We start from the raw sequence: 23,219 nt of genomic DNA, 5'->3' as shown, positions 1-23,219 counted from the left end.
CAGACTGGATTAAGAAAATGTGGCACATATACACCATGGAATACTATGCAGCCATAAAAAAGGATGAGTTTGCATCCTTTGTAGGGACATGGATGCAGCTGGAAACCATCATTCTTAGCAAACTATCACAAGAAGAGAAACCAAACACCGCATGTTCTCACTCATAGGTGGGAACTGAACAATGAGATCACTTGGACTCGGGAAGGGGAACATCACACACTGGGGCCTATCATGGGGGGGGGGAGGAGGGAGGGATTGCATTGGGGAGTTATACATGATATAAACGTCATGCACATGTACCCTAGAACTTAAAGTATAATAAAAAATAAAAAAAAAAAAAAAAAAAAAAGAAAATCAGGCAGGTTCCTCCATGGATCAATAATTTATTTATTTTTATGATTGAACAGTATTCCATGGTATGGATGTACCACAGTTTATTCAGCATTCACTTATTCAAAAACATCCGTGTTATTTCCAGTTCTTGTCTCTTACAAATAAAGCAGTAAAGCTCTATAAAAAAAAAAAAAAAAAAAAAAAAAAAAATTAAAATAAAATGAACATGGAATATCAAGGGACCAAAATCGCAAAAAACAACCCTATAAAAGAGCAAAACTGGAGGATTCAGACTTCCTGATTTTCAAAACTTACCACAAAGCTACACTAATCAAAACAGTGTAGTGGTGGCATAAAGACACACATACAGACCAATGGGACAGACTAGGGAGTTCAGGAATATATCTTCACTTAAATGGTCAAATGATTTTCAACACTGGTGCTAAGACTCTTCAATTAAGGCAAAGACAGTCTTTTCAACAAGTGGTATTGGTAAAACTGGATGTCCACATCCAAAAGAATAAAGTTGGATCCTTAGCTAACACCATATACAAAATTAACTCCAAATTGGTCTGCTACCTAAATACAAGAGCTAAAATTATGAAACTCTTAAGAGGAAAACATATGGGAAACACTTCACAAACTTGGATTTGGCAATGATTGCTTGGATATGACACCAAAAGCATAAGGAAACGAGAAAAAACAGACAAACTGGACTTCATGAAAAAGACAACACACAGAATGGGAGAAAATATTTGCTAATCATGTATCTGATACAGGATTAATGGCCAGAATATATAGGCAACTCTTAAGACTCAAGAATAAAATGCCAAGCCTGATTCAAAAATGGGCAAAGGACTTGAATAGACATTTCTCCAAAGAAGATATATAGGCCGGGCGCGGTGGCTCAAGCCTGTAATTCCAGCACTTTGGGAGGCCGAGACGGGCGGATCACGAGGTCAGGAGATCGAGACCATCCTGGCTAACACGGTGAAACCCCGTCTCTACTGAAAAATACAAAAAAACTAGCCGGGCGAGGTGGCGGGCGCCTGTAGTCCCAGCTACTCGGGAGGCTGAGGCAGGAGAATGGCGTGAACCCGGGAGGCGGAGCTTGCAGTGAGCTGAGATCCGGCCACTGCACTCCAGCCTGGTCGACAGAGCAAGACTCCGTCTCAAACAAACAAACAAAAAAAAAAAAAAAGAAGATATATAAATGGCCAATAAGCACATGAAAAGATGCTCAACATCACTAATCATTGGGGAAATGCAAGCAAATTAAAACTATGAGATACCACCTCATACTTACTAGAATGGGTACTACCAAAATAGTAGTACAAACAGAAAATAAGTGTTGAAAAGGACGTGGAGAAATTGGAGCCCTTGTGGATGGTTGGTGGGAATGTAAAATGATACAACTGCTATAGAAAACAGCATAGTGGTTTCCCAGAGTTAAAAATAGTTTTATCTGAAAGTCTTAATACAGAAAAAAAGAGAAAGAAAAGTTAAAAGTAGAATTACCATATGATCCTGAAATTCCACTTGTGGGTGTTACAAGAACTGAAAGTGGGATCTCAAAGACATATTTGTGCACCATGTTCACAGCAGCACCACTCACAATAGCTAAACCATAGAGGCAACTCAAGTGTCCATTGATGCATGCATGGATAAGCAAAATGTGGTATATCCACACAATGGAATATTATTTATGTATAAAAAGGAAGGAAATTCTGACATACGCCATGACATGGATGAACCTTAAAGACTTTATACTGAGTAAAATAATCCAGACAAAAAAGGACAAATATTGTATGATTCCATTTATATGAGGTACTTATAGTAGTCAAAATATTAGAGACAGAAGGTGGTTCAGCGCTTGGGAGAGAACAGAATGGGGAGTTATTTTTTAATGGGTATAAGGTTTTAATTTTAAAACATGAAAATAGTTCTGGAGATGGAGGGTGCTGGTGATTACATAAGAGTATGAATGTACTTAATACCACTGAACTGTACACTTAAAAATAGTTAAGATAGTAAGTTGACTTGCTATCTCCTCCTCCTACTCCAGGTTTCAGTTTAAATGTTACTTTTTCTGGACATTTTTTCTTGGCCTCCAACCTGAGTCTCAACACAGGTAATATAACCTCAAATATATGCTGTATTACACACCCCAGATCATCCTGCACTTGCTCCTTGATGAAGCTGTTCCCTATGGTGACAAAGACTCAGCCCTTGTTGGTCCTTCCTGTATCCCTGGTGCCTACATCAGCACATAACAGACAGTGAATGTTTAATAAATACTTATTGAATGAGTACAATGTCTTTTTTTTTCCTTCACCTTGAGTCCCTTTTCATGCAGTGGTTGGGAGAATGAAGGTGTGTCCAGAATTGGTGGGTTCTTGGTTTCACTGACTTCAAGAATGAAGTCGTGGACACTCACAGTGAATGTTACCATTCTTAGAGACAGTGTGTCCGGAGTTTGTTCCTTCAGATGTTCAGATGTGTCCGGAGTTTCTTCCTTCTGGTGGGTTCGTGGTCTTGGTGACTTCACAAGTGAAGCTGCAGACTTTCGCAGTGAGTGTTACAGCTCTTAAACGCGGTGTGTCTGAAGTTGTTCGTTCCTTCTGGTGGTTCGTGGTCTTGCCGGCTTCAGGAGTGAAGCTGCAGACCTTCGCTGTGAGTGTTACAGTTCATAAAGGTGGCGCTGTGGGCTTGCGGTCTCGCTGGCTTCAGGAGTAAAGCTGCAGGCCTTTGTGGTGAGTGTTACAGCTCATAGAGGTGGCGCCCACTCAAAGGGTGAGCAGCAGCAACATTTATTGCAAAGAGCGAAAGAACAGGCTTCCACAGCCTATTCTACTTGTGAAACGGACCCTACTAGTTTGCTGCTGCTGGCTCTGGCAGCCTACTTTTATTCCCTTATCTGACCCCACCCACATCCTGCTGATTGGTCCATTTTACAGAGAGCTGATTGGTCCATTTTACAGAGCTGATTGGTCTATTTTACAAGAGGTGATTGGTCCGTTTTGACAGGGTGCTGATTGGTGCATTTACAAACCTTTAGCTAGACACAGAGTGCTGACTGGTGCGTTTACAATCCTATAGCTAGACAGAAAAATTCTCCAAGTCCCCAGTAGATTAGCTGGACACAGTGTGAGCACTGACTGGTGCCTTTACAAAGCTTTAGCTAGACAAGAGTCCTGATTGGTGCCTTTACAGTCCTTTAGCTAGACACAAAAGTTCTCCAAGTCCCCACCTGTCCCAGAAGCGGAGCAAGCCTTACCTCTCAGGGGCACTCGCCAGGGGGACTCTGTGGCACCCAGCCCGGGCACTCCGGCAGCCCAGGGGGAGCTCCTTCCCTGATCACGCCCAGCAGGCGCGGGCTGGCCACGTCCCAATGCCGGGCCCCACGCCCACCCGAACCGGCGCCCTTGCACGAGCTCCGCCTGCAGCCCTTGCCCCTGCCTGCGCCTCTCCCTCCACACCTGCCCCGCCAGCAGAGGGAGCCGGCTCCGGCCTCGGCCAGCCCCAGAGGCAGGCTGAAGGGCTCCTCAAGCGCCGCCAGAGCGGACGCCCAGGACGGGAAAGCGCTGAGAGCCAGCGAGGGCTGCTGGCATGTTGTCCCCTCTCAAAGGGGAGCTGTAGTTTCCTAGTGAGCTCTGAGTCCAGCTACCTTGACTCTTCTGAGGCTCCTCAGGTCTTCCTACTAATAGGTGGCCCCGTTAGTAGGCTGCTTGGTCTGGCTTTGACCCTACAGATCCAGATTTGGAGTGTGCATATCACTTTGACCTTTGCTCTGGGACTCTGAATCGTTATGTTAGGAGAGTTTTTTTGGCTCATTGTAATTTTTCCCCCTCTCGTATTTGACCACTTTGGTTGTGAGGTAGCATGAATGCGATTAGCAGTGAGGGAAGCTGCCACTTGCCACTTAGGGCATCACACAATTTTTGTTTTCCTTCTAACTTAACATTGGTACCTGTTGAATAAACAGTGTCGTTCAATAAAACTGCAGATATTCTACTTGGTAATTTCTGTGGAACCAAATTCAGCTCTTGGGGACTGTAATGCTCGCATTGCAAAAGTTAGAAGTAGAAATCAGCAGGGAAGAGAAAGAAGAAAGAGAATAATGAAAGAAAAATGCAGGCTTATTAGCAGAATGCTTGACTCTTGCTTCTCGAATATTTTAAATTGAGAAAAAAGTTAAAAAATTCACGTGCAACATTATCATTAACATAAATTAACATTTATTAATTAACACTTAGGGCATTGCTCTGAAGTGAGTTTAATGAACAAATAACTAGGTTTGGTAATATCTTGGCTGAATATCACTATCCTCTTGAGAAGGTGAATAGTTGAAATAGCATGGTCTGATTGCTGCAGACTAACATTATTCTGTTTCATTCTTCACCCTCCTCTTCCTTCTCCCAAGGGCATAAATGAACAAAACAATGGTTTCTTAATTGTTTAGCACTCAATTTTCTGCCTAGCAAAAACTGTGTGGTTATGCCAGTTCTCACAGTTTTAGTTAAAATAGAAGATTATTGCAATTAGTATTCAGTGCATATTACCCTTTAATTCATTTCTACCAGTTTAAACAAACTCTATTGTAGAAAATTTCAAACATTTACAAAGCAAACCAAGTGTAATAAATATCCTTGCACCCATGACTCAGGTTTGACAATTATCAACATTCTGCCATTTTGTTTAATCTATACTTTCAGCCACTACCCACATCACACTCATTTTTAAAAGGCAACTTTCACCTCTAGTGAGATACCCAAATAATAACTATACAATTTGGACAATATGTACATTTGTGTAACCCACATCATAAAATTTAGAACACCCCCATCACCTCAGAAAGTTCCTTCTTCTTTTTTCTCAGTTTCCCTCTTTCCCACCATCCAGCTAATCACTTTTCTAAACTTTTTCACCACGGATTGGTTTTGCCTGTTCTAGAATTTCATACACACGGAATCATTAAATATATTTTCTTTTGTATCAGGTTTCTTTTGCCCAGCAAGTCTGTGAGTTTCATTGATATTATTGCATTTATTGTAATTCATTCTCTTTTTCTGTAGAGACATGTCCCATGGTATGAATATATAATAATTTGCTTATTCATCCTTCTGTTTATAGATAATGGATTGCTTTTAGTTTTAGGTGTTGTAAATAAGGCTGTTAAGAACATTCGTGCACAAGTCTTTTTGTGGGTATGTTTTCCTTTCCACAAATAAGTAAAATACCTAGGATAGAATAGCAGAGTCAAAGGATATATGTGTATTTAACTTTAAATGAAACAGAAACCTTTTCCTAAAGTGGTTGTGTTATTTCAGATTCCTACCAGTAGTGTATGTGAGTTCTATTTGCTTCACATTCTAACAAATATTGTCAGTTGTCTTTTTAATTTTAGTCATTGTAGTAGGTGTGTAGTGGTTCTCATTATAGTTTAAATTTCCCTTCTTTTTTTTTTTTTTTTTGAGACGGAGTCTCGCTCTGTCGCCCGGCTGGAGTGCAGTGGCCGGATCTCAGCTCACTGCAAGCTCGGCCTCCCGGGTTTACGCCATTCTCCTGCCTCAGCCTCCGGAGTAGCTGGGACTACAGGCACCCACCACCTCGCTCGGCTAGATTTTTGTATTTTTTTAGTAGAGACGGGGTTTCACCGTGTTAGCCAGGATGGTCTCGATCTCCTGACCTCGTGATCCGCCCGTCTCGGCCTCCCAAAGTGCTGGGATTACAGGCTTGAGCCACCGCGCCCGGCCAATTTCCACTTCTTTGATGACTAATGATATTAAACAATTTTCTTGTGTTTATCAGACAATTTTAAATTTTAAAATAAATTTCCTTTGTAAAAGTGTCTGTTCAAATATTTTGCCCATTTTTTTCTTGGATTGTTTTTCTTTTTACTGTTGAGTTATAAAAAACCTTTCTATTTTCACTTAAAAGTTTTTTTGTATCAGATAAATGTTTCATGAATATTTTCTTCCAATCTGTGGCTTGCCTATTCATATTCTTAACATTTTCAGTGAGCAGAGGTCTTTAATTTTTAAGTCTAATTTACCAATTAAAACCATTTTATTGTTATTGATTTCTGTGTCCTAACAAATTTTTGTCTACTCCTAGTTGTGAAAATAGTCTTTTACATTTTATTCTAAGAGCTTTATAGTTTTAGCTTTTATATTTAAGTTTATAATATATACATGAAATTCATTTTTGTGTACGGTGTGAAGAGTTCAGGTTTACTCTTTTTCTTATAGCTGTCCAGATGTTCCAGAACCATTTGTTGAAAATACTTTCCTCATTGAACTGCTTTGGTGTCTGTTGCAAATCAATGGACTATATATGTGTTGGTCTATATCCAGATTTTATATTTGGTTCTACCGATCTATTTATTTATGCTTAAGCCAGTAATACATTGTCTTGGTTACTTTATAGTAAGTCTTAAGGTCAGAATTGTAAGTCCTTCAGCTTTATTTTTCTTTTACAAGGTTGTTTTGACCAGTCTAGGTCTTCTGTATTTCTATACACATTTTATTTTATTTTATTTTATTTTATTTTTTTTTTAGTTTTCAATCTATTTTTTGATGTGTTTCTTTTTTTTAAATTTATTTTATTTATTTTTATTTTTATTTTTTAATTTTTATTTATTTATTTATTTTTTTATTATACTTTAAGTTCTAGGGTACATGTGCATGACGTTTATATCATGTATAACTCCCCAATGCAAGAATCAACTTGTCAATTTCTATGAAAAAGCCTGCTGGGATTTATGACTGGGATTGCACTGAAGCTATAGATCAATTAGGGGAAAATTCTTATCTTAACAACATCAAGTCTTCCAAATTATGAACATTCAAATTAATGAACAGAGACTATGTCTCCATTTATTTAAATCTTCCTTATTTTTTTTAGCAATTAAAAAATTTATTTTTCTTGTTTATTTATTTAAGACAGAGTCTTGCTCTATTGCCCAGTTTGGAGTGTGGTGGTACAATCATAGCTCACTGTAACCGTGAACTCTGAGGCAAGAGGGCTCAAGTGATCCTCTTGCCTCAGCCTCCTGAGTGGGTGGGATACAGCTGTATGCCACCACATCTGGCTAGTTAAAAATTTTGTTTTGAGAACTTGTTTGGAGGGTCTAGCAAGGGAGTGCAGCTACTCCTATACCCTTGACCAAAGACCAGTCCTCCTCTATCCGGGATGGTCGTCCTCTTTGACTGAGTGCACAGCTTTGGGAGGGACATACATGGAGCAGTGAGGGAGGAAGGGGTCACCTGCCTAGCCAGTCAGCTCAGCCAAACCAAGCTTGGTGATCAATGGGGTGACAGATGCCACAGCCAGATCAAGTCAGCTTCATCCCTTGGATGTAAGGTTGATTCAACATATGCAAATCAATAAATGTAACCCATCACATAAACAGAACCAATGACAAAAACCACATGATTATCTCAATAGATACAGAAAAGGCCTGCCTTTGAAAACATTCAGCATCCCTTCATGCTAAAAACTCTCAATAAAATAGGTATTGATGGAATGTATCTCAAAATAATAAGGGCTATTTATGACAAACCCACAACCAATATCACATTGAATGGGCAAAAGCTGGAAGCATTCCCTTTGAAAACCAGCACAAGACAAGGATGCTCTCTCTCACCACTCCTATTCAGCATAGAATTGGAAGTTCTGGCCAGAACAATCAGGCAAGAGAAAGAAATAAATGGTATTCAAATAGGAAAAGAGGAAGTCAAATTGTCTCTGTTTGCAGATGACATGATTGTATATTTAGAAAACTCCATGTCTCAGCCCCAAATCTCCCTAAGCTGATAAGCAACTTCAACAAAGTCTCAGGATACAAAATCAATGTGCAAAAATCACAAGCATTTCTATACATGAATAATAGACAAACAGAGAGCCAAATCATGAGTGAACTCCCATTCACAATTGCTACAAAGAGAATAAAATACCTAGGAATACAACTTACAAGGGATGTGAAAGACCTTTTCAAGGAGAACTACAAACCATTGCTCGAGGAAATAAGAGTGGACACAAACAAATGGAAAAACATTCCCTGCTCACGGATAGAATTGGAAAAAACTACTTTAAACTTCATATGGAATCAAAAAAGAGCCTGTATAGCCAAGACAATCCTAAGCAAAAAGAACAAAGCTGGAGGCATCATGCTACATGACTTCAAACTATACTACAAAGCTACAATAACCAACACAGCATGGTACTGGTACCAAAACAGATATATAGACCAATGGAATGGAACAGAGGCCTCAGAAATAACACCACACATCAACAACCACCTGATCTTTGACAAACCTGACAAAAACAAGCAATGGGGAAAGATTCCCTATTTAATAAATGGTGTTGGGAAAACTGGCTAGCCATATGCAGAAAACTGAAACTGGACCTTTTCCTTACACCTTATACAAAAATTAACTCAAGATGGATTAAAACTTAATTATAAGACCTAAAACCATAAAAACCCTAGAAGAAAACCTATGCAATACCATTCAGGACATAGACATGGGCAAAGACTTCATGACTAAAACACCAAAAGCAATAGCAACAAAAGCCAAAATTGACAAATGGGATCTAATTAAACTAAAGAACTTCTGCACAGCAAAAGAAACTATCATCAGAGTGAATAGTCAACCTACAAAATGGGAGAAAATTTTTCAATCTATCCATATGACAAAGGGCTAATATCCAGAATCTACAAGGAACTTGTTTAAATTTACAAGAAAGAAACAACCCCATCAAAAAGTTGGAGAAAGATATGAACAGGCACTTCTCAAAAGAAGACATTTATGTGGCTAACAAACATATGAAAAAAAGCTCATCATCCCTGGTCATTAGAGAAATGCAAATCAAAACCACAATCAGATATTATCTCATGCCAGTTAGAATTGTGATCATTAAAAAGTCAGGAAACAGCAGATGCTGGAGAGGATGTGGAGAAATAGGAACATTTTTACACTGTTGGGAGTGTAAATTATTTCAACCATTGTGGAAGACAGTGTGGCGATTCCTCAAGGATCTAGAAACAGAAATACCATTTGACCTAGCAATCCCATTACTGGGTATATACCCAAAGGATTATAAGTCATTCTACTACGAAGACACATGCACACGTAAGTTTATTGCAGTACTATTGATGATAGCAAAGACTTGGAACCAATCCAAATGCCCATCAATGGTAGACTGGATAAAGAAAATGTGGCACATATACACCACGGAATACTATGCAGCCATAAAAAAGGATGAATTCATGTCCTTTGCAAGGACATGGATGAAGCTGTAAACCATCATTCTCAGCAGACTAACACAGGAACAGAAAATGAAGCACTGCATGTTCTCACTCATAAGTGTGATTTAAACAATGAGAACACATGGACACAGGTAGGGGAACATCACACACTGGGGCCTGTTGGGGGGTAGGGGGCTAGGAGAGGGATAGCATTAGGAGAAATACCTAATGTATATGATGGGTTGATGGGTGCAGCAAATCACCATGGCACGTGTATACCTATGTAACAAACCTACACGTTCTGCACGTGTATCTCAGTCCTTAAATTTTATATATATCCCACAAAAATTAGCTGGATGTGGTGACACATGCCTGTAGTCCCAGTTGCTTGGGGGGCTGAGGCAGGAGAATCACTTGAACCCAGGAGATGGAAGTTGCAGTAAGAAGAGATCACATCACTGCACTCCAGCCTGGGTGACAAAGTGAGATTGTGTCAAAAAAAAAAAAAAAAAAAAGGCATTGGCTTTGAGGTGAAATATGAGTGCTTAAGGCAGAATATTTCAATACTAATTTTTATTACTGGTTCTGGAAAGATTTTGAAGACAATGTTATATGCACTGTTTTCTACAACGTGTTCCTATAAACCATTTTAGAAGGCATTGGAAGATTATGGTGGTTGTTTCCATATTAAAATGTTAATGTTTGAGTCAAGTTGGTGGTTTTTGAACCTGAAAGATCAAATAGTTCAATTTAATTGTATTAACCAAATTGATTTTAAACCAGCGGAATTATTTGCAGTGCTTAAAAAGTCATTATTTTCCATTCAAGCGAGATAAATGGGTCACCTTGGGATTTGCAGATGGAGTTTTCCTTTATGATAATTTATTGGGAACCAAGTCATTTGTTCTAATGACACTCTCAGCAAAGGTTCACCAAACCTGCCTTGATTAATTTTTCAAAAGCACTTGAAAAGATTTACCAATTACACTTTCGGGGGTTGACTTGATCAGCTCCACATGGTTGCACAATCTGCATCTTGCTACTTTAAGCTCCAACAGACCAAAATGGTTAAAATAGGTCTGATGGAAATAAACTATGAACTTAATTCTAATGTGGTCTCAACTTGTATGCTTTAAATTACTGTGTATTTGGGATGCTGCATATAAAATGATCTAATGCAAATTCTCAAATTCTGAAAAAGTAGTGAGGGAGCAAATACTAATTCCGTTTTGCCAGTGAGAGATACTGTAACAGAAAACGATAAAGGAACTGAAGATGGCACACTAAACACCACTGTAGGACTATTAAGATTCGTTTCCTTTCATCTCTGCTCCCATCCTTCGTTTCTATGTCAGTTATCATTACATTCTGGCAGTAATGTGCTGGTAAGTAATCTGCATTTTCAATTCACACAGGCATTATGTAGTTCCATATTGAAACGAATTGCTTTTTCTTTTTTGGTCTCTCCTAAAATCTTTCTTCTCTAAGTATGGTCCTTCGTTTAGCAGCAATGGCATCAACTAGATGCTAATTAGAAATGCCCAGATTCTGCTAGATCAATTTGTTTCATTCATGTGTATATTAAAATCAAGAAGCACTCTCTGGCCAGACACAGTAGCTCACACCTGTAATACCAGCGACTCTGGAGGCTGAGGCAGAAGGATTACTTGAGGCCAGGAGTTTGAGACCAGCCTGGACAACATAGTGAGACTCTGTTTCTAAAATAAAATAAATAAATAAATAAAATTAGCCAGGCATGGTGGTGCACCTAGTCCCAGCTACTTAGGAAGCTGATGTGGGAGGATCGCTTGAGACCAAGAGTTCGGGGCTGCAGTGAACTGTGGTTGTGCCACTGTACTCCAGTCTGGGTGACAGAGTGAGAACCTGTCTCAAAAACAAACACACAAAACCCCAAAAAACTTGCACAAGTTCAGCTGTGCAAGCTTGAGAATCATGCTTTAGGATAATGTTGCATCTGGGTGCCTTTACTTTCAAACTTACCATTCTTAAAACAAAACAAAACTTTTTATATGCTTTTTATATAGTATGTTTGTTGCTCCATAAAGGAAGTTGAGGAATTCAGGATTGTTCTTACTTAATCCATCTGTTAACTAAATAACTCTTCCTTTAAGAACAAATGCTTTTAATCTCATGACTAACGAACTCTGCTAATTCAGTTTTGTGCATTAAGCATTGATATGTGAAAACCTACTCAGTACTCAGTGTTTCACAAAATGTGAGGAAAGAAATAGAAAATAAAGAAAGATATGTTTGGTTTTAGTCATTATTATGGTAGGATAAACTCTGATTATCATAAAAGGAAAGAATTTCAATGATGAAATTCAGTGCACACATGAGAATACATAAGGTCACAAGGTAAGATACATGAAATCCAGTTAAATTTGAATTTCAGGTCAACCGTAAATACTTTTTTAACCTAACGAGTTAGCATTTTTTAGTTTAAGTATTTAGTAGAAATAGGTTCCATGCAAGTACCTGGGACATAGTTTTATTTGCTAAATCTGGCAACCCTAAGAAATAAGCCATGCAAAATGAGGGGTAAATTATATTTTATAATCAATAAAAATTGGAACCTATACAATATGCTATCAGGCTAGCTACATAAATTCCTTTTTATAGAATATTTTACAATTAAAGAGCAATAATGTATGCTGTGTTCCATGATTGCAGCTCAATATGAAATCTCTAAGTAATTTTGGTCAAGAAATTTCTTTACATTGATGTCAAAACACAAGCAATAATAATTTAAAATAATGCCATGCATCCTGATTACCATTCCACTAATTTTATTAATTAATGTATAAAATGTTGAACCAAAACAATACACTGTAATGTTCTTAAAAGAAGAGAAAAGAACAAAAGGAGAAAAAGAAAAACCATACTGAAATTCTGAGCTGTTGGAAAACTCAACCAGCAGCAGAGGGCACTAATGTATCACTGATGAATTGTGCATCGCAAGAGGCTTAAACATTTTTTTTTTTTTGCTTCGCACTAACAAACTTTTATTTCACTCAAATTAGAGCAATAATCTTCCATACATAAGTATTTTTCCTGCCCGATAATTCAAATAAAAAATCCAAAATGATTAATAAAGAAAAATATAAGAATTAACAGACCCTTTAAATTTGTTTTAAATATTTTTAAGGTTTAAAAAGGGTTTAAAGTTTGTAATTCCTAGTAGGAAAACATTATCTGAATGAATACCCTAATGGCAAACCACTGTAAAATACTTCAGCTGCACTGGGGGAGAGGGGTAGGGATTATCTTCAAAGCACTCCAGCTGTCTTGATGAGAAGGTCAGAGGTACACTGGTTTGTATTACCGCAACATTCATAAGGTGATCTAGGTTGCCTTTCCTTAAGCAACGGCTTTATTTATCAGAAGGGCATTACGCTTGACCTCCAAATTTGGCTGACAATTTACTGATAAGATTCATAACCTTTGGGTTGCTGCGGTATTTTGACATATTTGCTGGGTTCTGAGCCACAGCCTGGGAGACCACCATAACTTCTGGATCCTGTATGGCTACAGGAACCTCTGGCTCACTGAGAATTTTATTGGGTTAAGGCCTTCTGGCCATCCCAGATATGCCCCCTCCATTCCAGGCATTCCTCTGGGAAAATCACCAGGCATTTCCCCAGGAAAGCCACTTGGAAAAGAGCCAGACTGAGCTCCTGACTATTGTCTGGCTTGTCTGGCTTCTTCCTGCCTTTGGGCTCTCTCATGCTCTTTTGAGCCTTCTTAACTCTTTCTATTCTTTGGTCTCTTGCTCTTCACATTTTTGTTCATACTTTCTCTGATGTTCTGCAATTTCCTGTGTCCTAGGTTGAATCAGGATTTATTTCAATGGCTCTGTCACAGTCTCAGATGGCAGCATTTGGCTTCTGTAATTTGACGAAGACAGTGGCCCTCTTGGTATATAAAATGGCCAAGTGAGGATTCAGCTTGATGGAATCTGTGAATAAGTCAATGGCTTTCTGCAGTTCACCGTTATTTAGGGCTTCAATAGCAGCCACTTTCTTATCATTTGCCTGATCCATCATCTCCTCTATTATCTCTGCATTTCATCTCCCATTTCTGGAGGGCCATCAGTGTCTGGTTCAATCATACCTTTATTATCGATTCCTAGACAACTTTCCTCACTTGATGGTTCATCTGCCTTTAAGTCTTCCTCCACCTTCTTACTACCAGATTTTTCTTCCTTGGTATTTTCTTCTGATTTCGCTTTCCAAGTAGCAGGTGATACTTTACCCCCAATGCTCTCCACCCTCTCCCTCAGGAAACACATTTCCTTGGTGTGCAGAACGCTTGGATCTTGTTTACACATTTTCACAAAGGCTCAAAGCACATTCACTTTGTGGGGGTCTATGGTCGGAAGGCGGTGGGCGAAGCTACGGGGCTGTGGCTGTCCAGGCCCAGGTGCTGGCTCCGCAAGACCTCGTAGAAGCAGGCAGCTGCTGGGAGATGGAACACACTAGAACCTTCCCGGCCACTGGCTCCTCCCACCCAAAGGTCTCATGACCCCAGGTCCTCTGCCTGCTCATTCCTATTCCCTCTGCACTGCTCCTGCTCTCTCCCTAGAACCTTCTAGAAGCATGGCTGTTTGTGCTGTTGCCTGCCTTTCTGTGCTCACATTCTCATATTCTTAACCAGCTCCCTGGATCAGGCAACCCCTGACATGGGTGCCTTCAAGGAGGCAGAGGATAGCAGCCCCTTAGGGAGCAATGCTCAAGAGCATATTCTGTGGCTGCATGCACTTGAGGCTTAAACATTTTTGAATTGCTTTGTTCAACTTAGATTTTATTTGAATATTTATTTTAATCAACTTTGCGATGCAGTGTTGTTAAAACAGATTAGAAACTAAAAGCAGTTCTACTGTACCGTTCAGCACTTGTATGACCCTAAATAACATATATATACACACACACATATATATACACACACACACACACACACACATATATATATATGCTTAAGAGCCTTCGCTAATAAAGTACTTAACCATTTTGGCAACCTGATGTACTATATTTCTGGTTTATGCTTGAATGCCTGGGTCTTTCTTTACAAGTGTGTTGACTGTGTGTGAGGAATCATAGGTCTAATTAAGGAAGGCAGTGGTGGATGGAGGTTTATGAAGTTAAGGAACTAAAATCCTAGTTGGGTGAGAGATGGCTTTGGCTGTACTGACTTAACTCCTGAACCAGATAATGGAGTGTCATATGATACAGTTCTGTCCCCAGGCATACAAACCTATACAGAGGTGTGTATAAGTGCAACAAAATTCAGGACAATTTCAGTTTCCTCACAGTAATGCCTTTATGGACAGAGGAGGAGAGTTTATTTTGGTCCTCTTTGTGCTAGACTTGGCATTGCATATATTTGATTTCATTCCAGTTTCATGACAACCCTGTGAGGTAGGTGTTATTATCTTCTGTTTACAGATGAAAAAAATCCCCAGGGCTGAAAGAAAGGGTATATTTCAATGAACACTATCCTTTTGTATAGTGGGCACTCAACATTCATCTAATGTGGCATTTCTTAAACTTTGGTCTGTAAGACACTAGTACCCTTCAAGGTTTCATAAGTTTTCCTTATCAAACAATTATGGGAAATGTTGCAAACTTTAGCTGTCTTTTAGAGTTTCACAATGCACAAAAATGTTTTAAAACTTCTTAAGAAATTATGTGGTAATGCAACTTATTTAACTTTATGCTTAGGTTTCTCAATCTTACTTAGCTAAAGAATTTTTCTTTTTCTCCCATTTTTAGTAGAACAGCCATCCATGTTGCAAGGCATACATCTTTTGTGAAACATGTTTTGAGAAACATGGGTCTAATTATGTATGGAATATATTTCCTGGTAGGAATTAGAGGAGTTAATTCATTATCATCATAATTCTTAGAAAATATGTATTTGGGTGGTGATCTCTCAAGGATCTAGAAACAGAAATACCATTTTACCCAGCAATCCCATTATTAGGTATATACCCAAAGGATTATAAATCATTCTACTATAAAGACACATGCACATTTATGTTTATTGCAGCACTGTTCACAATAGCAAAGACTTGGAACCAACCTGAATGCCCATCAATGATAGACTAGATAAATAAAATGTGGCACATGCACACCATGGAATACTATGCAGCCATAAAAAAGAATGAGTTCATGTCCTTTACAGGGACATGGATGAAACTGGAAACCATCATTCTCAGCAAACTAACATAAGAACGGAAAACTAAACACTGCATGTTCTCACTCACAAATGTGATTTGAACAATGAGAACACATGGACACAGGAAGGGGAACATCACACACCGGGGACTATTTGGGCTTGGGGGCAAGAGGAGGGAGAGCATTAGGACAAGTACCTAATGCATGCTGGGCTTAAAACTTAGATGATGGGTTAATGGGTGCAGCAAACCACTATGGCACATGTATACCTATGTAACAAACCTGCACATTGTGCACATGTATCTGAGAACTTAAAGTATAATAATAATAAAAAAGAAAATAGGTATTTGGTACCTTCAATTTGTAGGGCATTGGGATAGAATCCAGAGATATGATACAAACCCTGCTAGAGAGAGAGAGAGGAGTTTACAGTTTATATGAAGAGGCAAAAATGTCTTTGGTTTGCGTGGGAATGTAACTTTAACTCCAGTGCTCTTCTTTCTTTAATTTTTAGAGTAGGATGGTGGTTATGGATAACAGGGTTTCCAATGATTTCTTTTTCTTTTTTTTTTTTTTTTTGAGACGGAGTCTCGCTCTGTCGCCCAGGTTGGAGTGCAGTGACCGGATCTCAGCTCACTGCAAACTCCGCCTCCCGGGTTCACCCCATTCTCCTGCCTCAGCCTCCCGAGTAGCTGGGACTACAGGGGCCCGCCATCTTGCCCGGCTAGTTTTTTGTATTTTTTAGTAGAGACGGGGTTTCACGGTGTAGGCCAGGATGGTCTCGATCTCCTGACCTCGTGATCCACCCGTCTCGGCCTCCCAAAGTGCTGGGATTACAGGCTTGAGCCACCGCGCCCGGCCTCCAATGATTTCTTAATGTGACATTCTGTTTTGTTCCGTTAGTAAACAATTACCACTTTCTTCCATTAATTTAGTATGGCTTAGATGTTTGGAAGGAAGAAAAACTTAAACATTTGAATACAAGTAAATCCCAGATAGAAGTCATTAAGAACGGTACATCTTTGACACACCCTGGAAAATAGGTGTCTTCCTTTTCACACACATTCAAATGCACACACAGGTGTGTGCACACACACATTCAATTTCATCTCATCAGAGCATTACATCTTCATGTCATTTGTTAGATAAACAAAAGCAAATGAAGGTTGTAGATATCTATATCAGGGTATTGGTCAAAGGATTTGAAATTCATAGGCTAAAAATTTCAGTTGTTTTTCAGTAATTTTGAAGGCTGGCAAGTTGCCACTATGCCAGAGATCTCTAGCCTTTTTTCTTTAGGGATGTGGTGATATTTTGCACTGTTCTGGCACCTTTTTTCTGATAATCTTTTAAAACCTTATCAAGCAATGTAACATATTACCAACAAGGAAATGAAATTAATTTGTAGTTGTAACATTAACAGGGGAGTTGGAAATGAAATATTCAGCTGTGGTTAGATAGGCAAGTGGAAATGTGAAGATGATGAACAATAAACCAATAACACAACCTTGAAATATTTTTTCTTGAGGTATTCAGATGCTTATAACAAGAACAGATTTTCCTCCCTGCATTACCTTATTTAAGGCAGCCCCAGAACTTCACTGTATGTGTCTCTTCGAAGTAGGACTGCTTAGAAAGGCTCTGGGTGTGCAGCCTTGCTTTTTTGAAAGGATCATGACTTGCACCTCCATCTCGTATTCTTGGGGAGGACAGAAAAGAGGGTTTATCTTTGCTGCTACATATCTTAGCAGCATTCTTATCCTATTAAGCCATAGGCCTTATTTATTCAGGTCACAAATAACTGAGAAGTGTAGAAATGATAGGCTACTGATGGCAAATTATATTTTTCCCTATTATGACTATAAAAGTTACCTGAGACAATTTTTCAGAAGCCACTTTCACTATAGTGGTTTAAACCAAAACTCAGTGAAAGGAAGTCATTTTTTCCACATAATGCAGTAATGATAAAGAATGATTATTTTCTGTTTACAATGATAACACCTAATCCTTAATCCTCCTTATGAGATTTGCTTTAATATCTAAAAATAATGAACATTTCTAAAAAATGTACCTCCAATGGAACTACAAACTCATCAGAAATTGCAGAGGATGTCCATGTGGAGATGTTTCGTATGAAACCGCAAGTGGCTCATGACATTACTTATGGATAGTTCCCCCGTGGGAACATGACACACATCTGACAATATCAATGAGATAATTTGTATCTTGGCCTAAAGCAGGCTTTCTGCTTTGGTGTCTCTTCATTTCAAATAATAACACTGGGGGCCTGGAAGAAAGAGGCGGAGTTATCATTTAAACTGTGTTTCCTACATTTAGAGATTGAGAATGCAAAACAAAGGAAGTTGAGCCCCAGAGTTATTGGTTGTTATCTCTTTCAGCACTACTAGTAACAGATCCATGGTAAACTTGTTGGGGCAACCTGGGCAACCGGGGACTCTCTAGTCACTTGTTTATAACAGAAATCAAAGCTTTTTAAACATCTTTAACTCCAGTTGTGGCATAAAGTCATCAGTAGACTCTGTTAAGCAAAAACCTTTCTTTAATACTTATATTGAATTTCTTCAAAAATATTTATTAAGCACCTATTTTATGCCAGGCACTGTTCTAGGTACTGGGTCACTGGTGAACATGATGGGTGAAGTCCCAGCTCTCTTAGAGTTTACTTTTCCTTGGGAATAAAGGCAATAAATAAGTTAACAAAGAGGCTATGAAGAAAATAAAATAGGTTAATGTAATAGAGAGTGACAGGTGTGGAGTGGAAAAGGCCTCCCTGAGGGGGTATTATTTAAGAAAATGGAGTCAGCTAGAGAGGGGAAGGAAAAGAGCACCCCAGGCATTGGAAACAAGTGCAAAGGCCTGAGGCAGGAGCAAACTTGGCATGTTCAAGGTACTGGAGGGAGCTCTTGTAGCCAGAGCCTGGTGAGCAAAAGAGGCGTAATGGAAGGTAAGCACAGAGAGGCAGGCAGGGATTGGGCCATCTGGGATCTTGTAAGATCTCGATGAAGAGTTTAGATTTTATTGTACGTGCAATTCTAGCTGCTGTGAGGAGAATGACTGTGTGGGCAAGAGTGGGTGCAGGAAGAGCACCAGGGCTATTTCAGATAAGCCAGGTAAGTCCAGGGTCTTGGTCTAAGGTGGAAATAGTAGAAATGGTGAGACGTAGTTGATTCCAAAATATATTTTAGAGAGAGAAACAACACAATATATTGATGGATTAGATGTGGAGATTGAGCTAAAGAGGTCTTTGTCCTGAACAATTTCCTGAGATGGGAAAGAAGAGGTTTAGGGGGTGGAAATTAAGGGTTTGATTGAATGTGCTTAGTTTCAGATGCCTACTGGACATGAAAACATTGATATTAGATAAGTCAGAGCTGAAGATACACACTTGGGTGTCATTTGTATATAGGTGGCATTGGAAGATCAGGGCCATGACCAGCTGATGTCGGGAGAGAGTATAGATCCAAGAAAAGGTGGTGCAGAACTGCGTCTCCAAGTCACAACATTGTTGAAGTTGGGAAGAGAAGGAGGAGCAGCAAAAAAGATGGAGAAGGACCAGCCAGTGTAACAGGCAGGAAGATGGAGAGGTGCAGCTATGGAAATCAATAGAAAAAGTGTTTTAGCGAGGAAGTGTATAGTGCTGCAGAGAGGTAAAGTAAGATGAGAACAGAGAGACAGCAATTAGATTTGTCTCTCAAAGGTCATGGGTGACCTTGAGAAGAGTGAGGATAACAAAGAGGATGAAACTCAACTTTCTCTTCAGAGAACTGACAGTGTAGCCACAGAAACAAACCAGTCCAAAGTGGAACTTTATTTTGTGGCTCTACTTAATTTCTTAGGGTAACTGTAACTATAGAAACCCACTGTGATTTAAGAACCCCTAGAGGTTGGATATCCAAAGTTTCACTTTGGGCCTTCCAGGACAGGCTGACAGATGTTAAAAATTTGCACAAACATTTCCAGGAATGGAAGTTCATCTTATGATAGTTCACTTTGTGGCTGGATAGCTTTGTCTGTTAAAATAAAAGCCTTTGTCAATTTAAATTTAGCAGAGTTTATCTGAGCAAAAAATAATTCATGCATTGGCAGTACTTAGAACCAGCAAAAGTTCAGAGAGCTCAGTAAGCACAGTTGGAAGTGAGTATGCTTACATAGTAAAGGAAAGTGCAGAAAGAGCTTGACTGGCTACAGCTTGATGTTTGCCCTATTTGAACATGATCTGAGTAGGTGGCAGCCTGTGATTGGCTGGAGTTCAGCTGCTGTGGTTGGCCAAGACTGACCATTTGTTATATTTCAAAGTTAGATTTTTCAGTTTGTTTACTCACTGAAGTTGCAATTTGTTTGTGGGAACTCAAGGTATGGAGATGACCTCAGATCAATAGCCTGCTGCTTATTTAAGAGATTTCTTTCAGAGTATGGAGATTTCTTATGCCAGTATGTTTATTTGTTATTATTAAATTAATTTTTATTATTACCATTTTGTTATTATTATTTTATTTAACCAATGGAGACTCACTGTATATTATTTTTAACTTACTATTTTATTATTATTAATGACTGTTTTGTTTTTACAGGATTTGTTTTTTTTGTTTTTTGAGATGGAGTCTCACTCTGTTGTCCAGGCTGGAGTGCAGTGGCGTGATCTTGGCTCACTGCAAGCTCTGCCTCCCTGGTTCACGCCATTCTCCTACCTCAGCCTCCCGAGTAGCTGGAACTACAGGCGCCCACCACCACATCCAGCTAATATTTTGTATTTTTAGTAGAGACGAGGTTTCACTGTGTTAGCCAGGATGGTATTGATCTCCTGACCTTGTGATATGCCTGCCTCGGCCTCCCAATGTGCTGGGTTACAGGCGTGAGCCACCGCGACCAGCCTTTTACAGGATGTTTTAATGTCTTTTTGCTATTTCTAACTTTTCTCCTCCTGCTCTGTATGTGTGTGTGTGCATGTGTGTGTGTGCTTGTGTGTGTGTGCATGTGTGTAGTGGGGGGAGGTGGGAGAGGAAAGAGCATGGGCTTCTGAGTTAGATAAAAGTTCGTTCTTGGCTCTGGCACTTAATAATTCTTCAGTTTTAGACAAGTTATTTTACTTTTGGGGTATTAGTCTCTTGATCAGTAAAATAGAGACAACACATAGTTCCTAGAGCCTATTATGGGACTAGAAAGAGATGATCTGTGTTAACACTTACTGATATGGTTTGGTGTGCCCCTCCCAAATCTCTTCTTGAATTGTAACTCTCATAATTACCAAATGTTGTGGGAGGGACCCAGTGGGAGGTAATTGAATCATGAGGGCGGGTCTTTCCTGTGCTATTCTCATGATAGTGAATAAGTCTCACGAGATCTGACGATTTTATAAAGGGGAGTTTCCCTGCACAAGCTTTCTTCTCTTGTCTGCTACCATGTGAGATGTGCCTTTCACCTTCTGCCATGATTGTGAGGTCTCCCCAGCCACGTGGACCTATGCATACATTAAACTTCTTTCTTTTGTAGATTGCTCAGTCTTGGGTATGTCTTTACTAGCAAAATGAAAACAGACTAATACACCCACCAAGCACCTGGTAAGCAGCAGGTGTGGAGTAGATGTTCATTACCCTCCCCTCCTTCAGCTCTTGTGAGGAGACCAGCTCTTGGCTTTGCTGGGTGCTTCCTCTTGGAAATGTTCCTTGACACTCCTCACCCTTCCCACCCATACTCAATCAAGCTTTCTTTTTTCTTTGTGTGTACCTTTATCACACCATCTATGATATGTGATTGATTTCTACATTTCTTTCCAACTAGAGTGTAAACTCTCAGAGTTTGGGAAGGGTTTTCACCCTTAGGGATGCAAAATAGCATAGTGATTAAAGGTGCAGCTTGAAGCCAAACAACCTGTTCTATCAGTGTCAGCTGAGGTCTTGAGCAATTTACTTAACTGCTCTGTGCCTTGTTTCCTCATTTGAGGAGTGGGTCTGACAAAATTGGATGAGGATTAAATGGGATAGCTCTGATAAGTTCTTGAGACAGTACCTGCCACATAGCACTCCATAAATGTTTGCTGTTACAAGGATTGTCTTTGCAGCCTCTGCAGTGCCTGGTCTGGGGACTGGTGCCCCAAAGGAGCTAGTCCATGGGATGACTGAACAAAGTGACCAAATGGAGAGCATGGATTATTACCTAGATGGGTAAGTATGTCCCAGATAATATTATTATTTTAGATGACTCTTTAAAAAATAAAATTTCAGAAGTTTTACATAAAACATGCTCATTATAAAAAATTCAACTAATATAGAATTATATCAAGTAGAAAGAAAAACACCTTATTTTGTCCCCAGCTCTTCATCTTCCCACATGTTAAGTTTGGTGTATAACCTTCGAACCTTTATTATTAACACATTTACTGTTTTCTCTTTGTGGTTCAGGCATTGGCTCTCATGCCCATAGACTGAAAAACAAACTCTACTATCCATTTGCCAAAAATGTCAGAGACTAAGAATTTGAATTAATCAGACATTAATACAGTAATTCTAAGTTGTTAGAAACTTATTACTAACAACTTATTTAAAAAAATTGTTTTGTACCTGAATATACCTTTCATTTCCTTCACGATGATTTGTGTGCAGAGTAGACACTGGCCTTGGAGTGTCTGGGGATAATGGGAAGAGGTGCTTTGTTCAAAAATTCTCTGCCACACTCTGTCATGTGCTTGGTATTTTCTTGTTAGAGCTGCATTTCTTTGAGTTCAGATATTGCCAAAAAGCCCCTGCAAATTTGCAAGTGAGCACAGTTCTTAGACAAAGCAGCTTAACGGAAGGCAAGGCCCTGAGAATGAACCTAGAAGCTTTGTCCCTGTCAGGGTTTGACTTTTAGCTCCTCCTGTTTAAGAATCAGACTCTCAGCCCTGACTCAGGGGCTTTAACTCTTCTGTTTCCTATGCCTTGATTTTGTCATGCTCTGGTTCTTCAGTTAAAGTTCCTCTCTTCAGACTCATTTTACATTTTGGAGAAACAGTAGGAGGAGCTCTTTGGATGAGCTGAGGCTTTAGCCATTCTTTGATAATAAATTTTTATTTCTAAGGCACTAGGCATAGACCTAGAGGCATTTTACTGTGGTAGGTTTTTATCTCTTTTTATAATAAATAGAAAGGGACACATGAATTTTTATCAAATCATGGATCTAAAAACAAAGCCCATGGTAACAGAATTTTGCTCCATATTTCCAAAGAATGCTTTATTACTAACATTTTCTTATTATTCTAAAAACTAGCTATTTCTCTTCCAATTGTATGGTAATATAAAATTATTGGTTGAAACATTATTATAGCTATTTTATATTTGAAAATTTATTTTGGGATTGAAGTTATATCTTCAGGGAAAACATGATTGTATATTCATAGATGTTATGATTTCTTAACTAAGTCTTTTAATTTTTATAATATTTTAATA

At 39.1% G+C, this 23,219-nt stretch overlaps 1 pseudogene; it reads right to left on the bottom strand.

Moving 5' to 3' along the window:
- Positions 1-12,992: 12,992 nt before the first annotated feature.
- On the bottom strand, positions 12,993-17,468 carry LOC117090855 (annotated as a pseudogene).
- Between the last annotated feature and the right edge of the window lie 5,751 nt (positions 17,469-23,219).

The sequence above is a fragment of the Trachypithecus francoisi genome, unplaced genomic scaffold, assembly GCF_009764315.1.
Source record: "Trachypithecus francoisi isolate TF-2019V2 unplaced genomic scaffold, Tfra_2.0 Lachesis_group11, whole genome shotgun sequence".
Lineage (NCBI taxonomy): Eukaryota > Metazoa > Chordata > Mammalia > Primates > Cercopithecidae > Trachypithecus > Trachypithecus francoisi.
The sequence above is the reverse complement of the archived record's forward strand: the minus strand, read 5'-3'. Positions and strand labels throughout refer to the sequence as shown.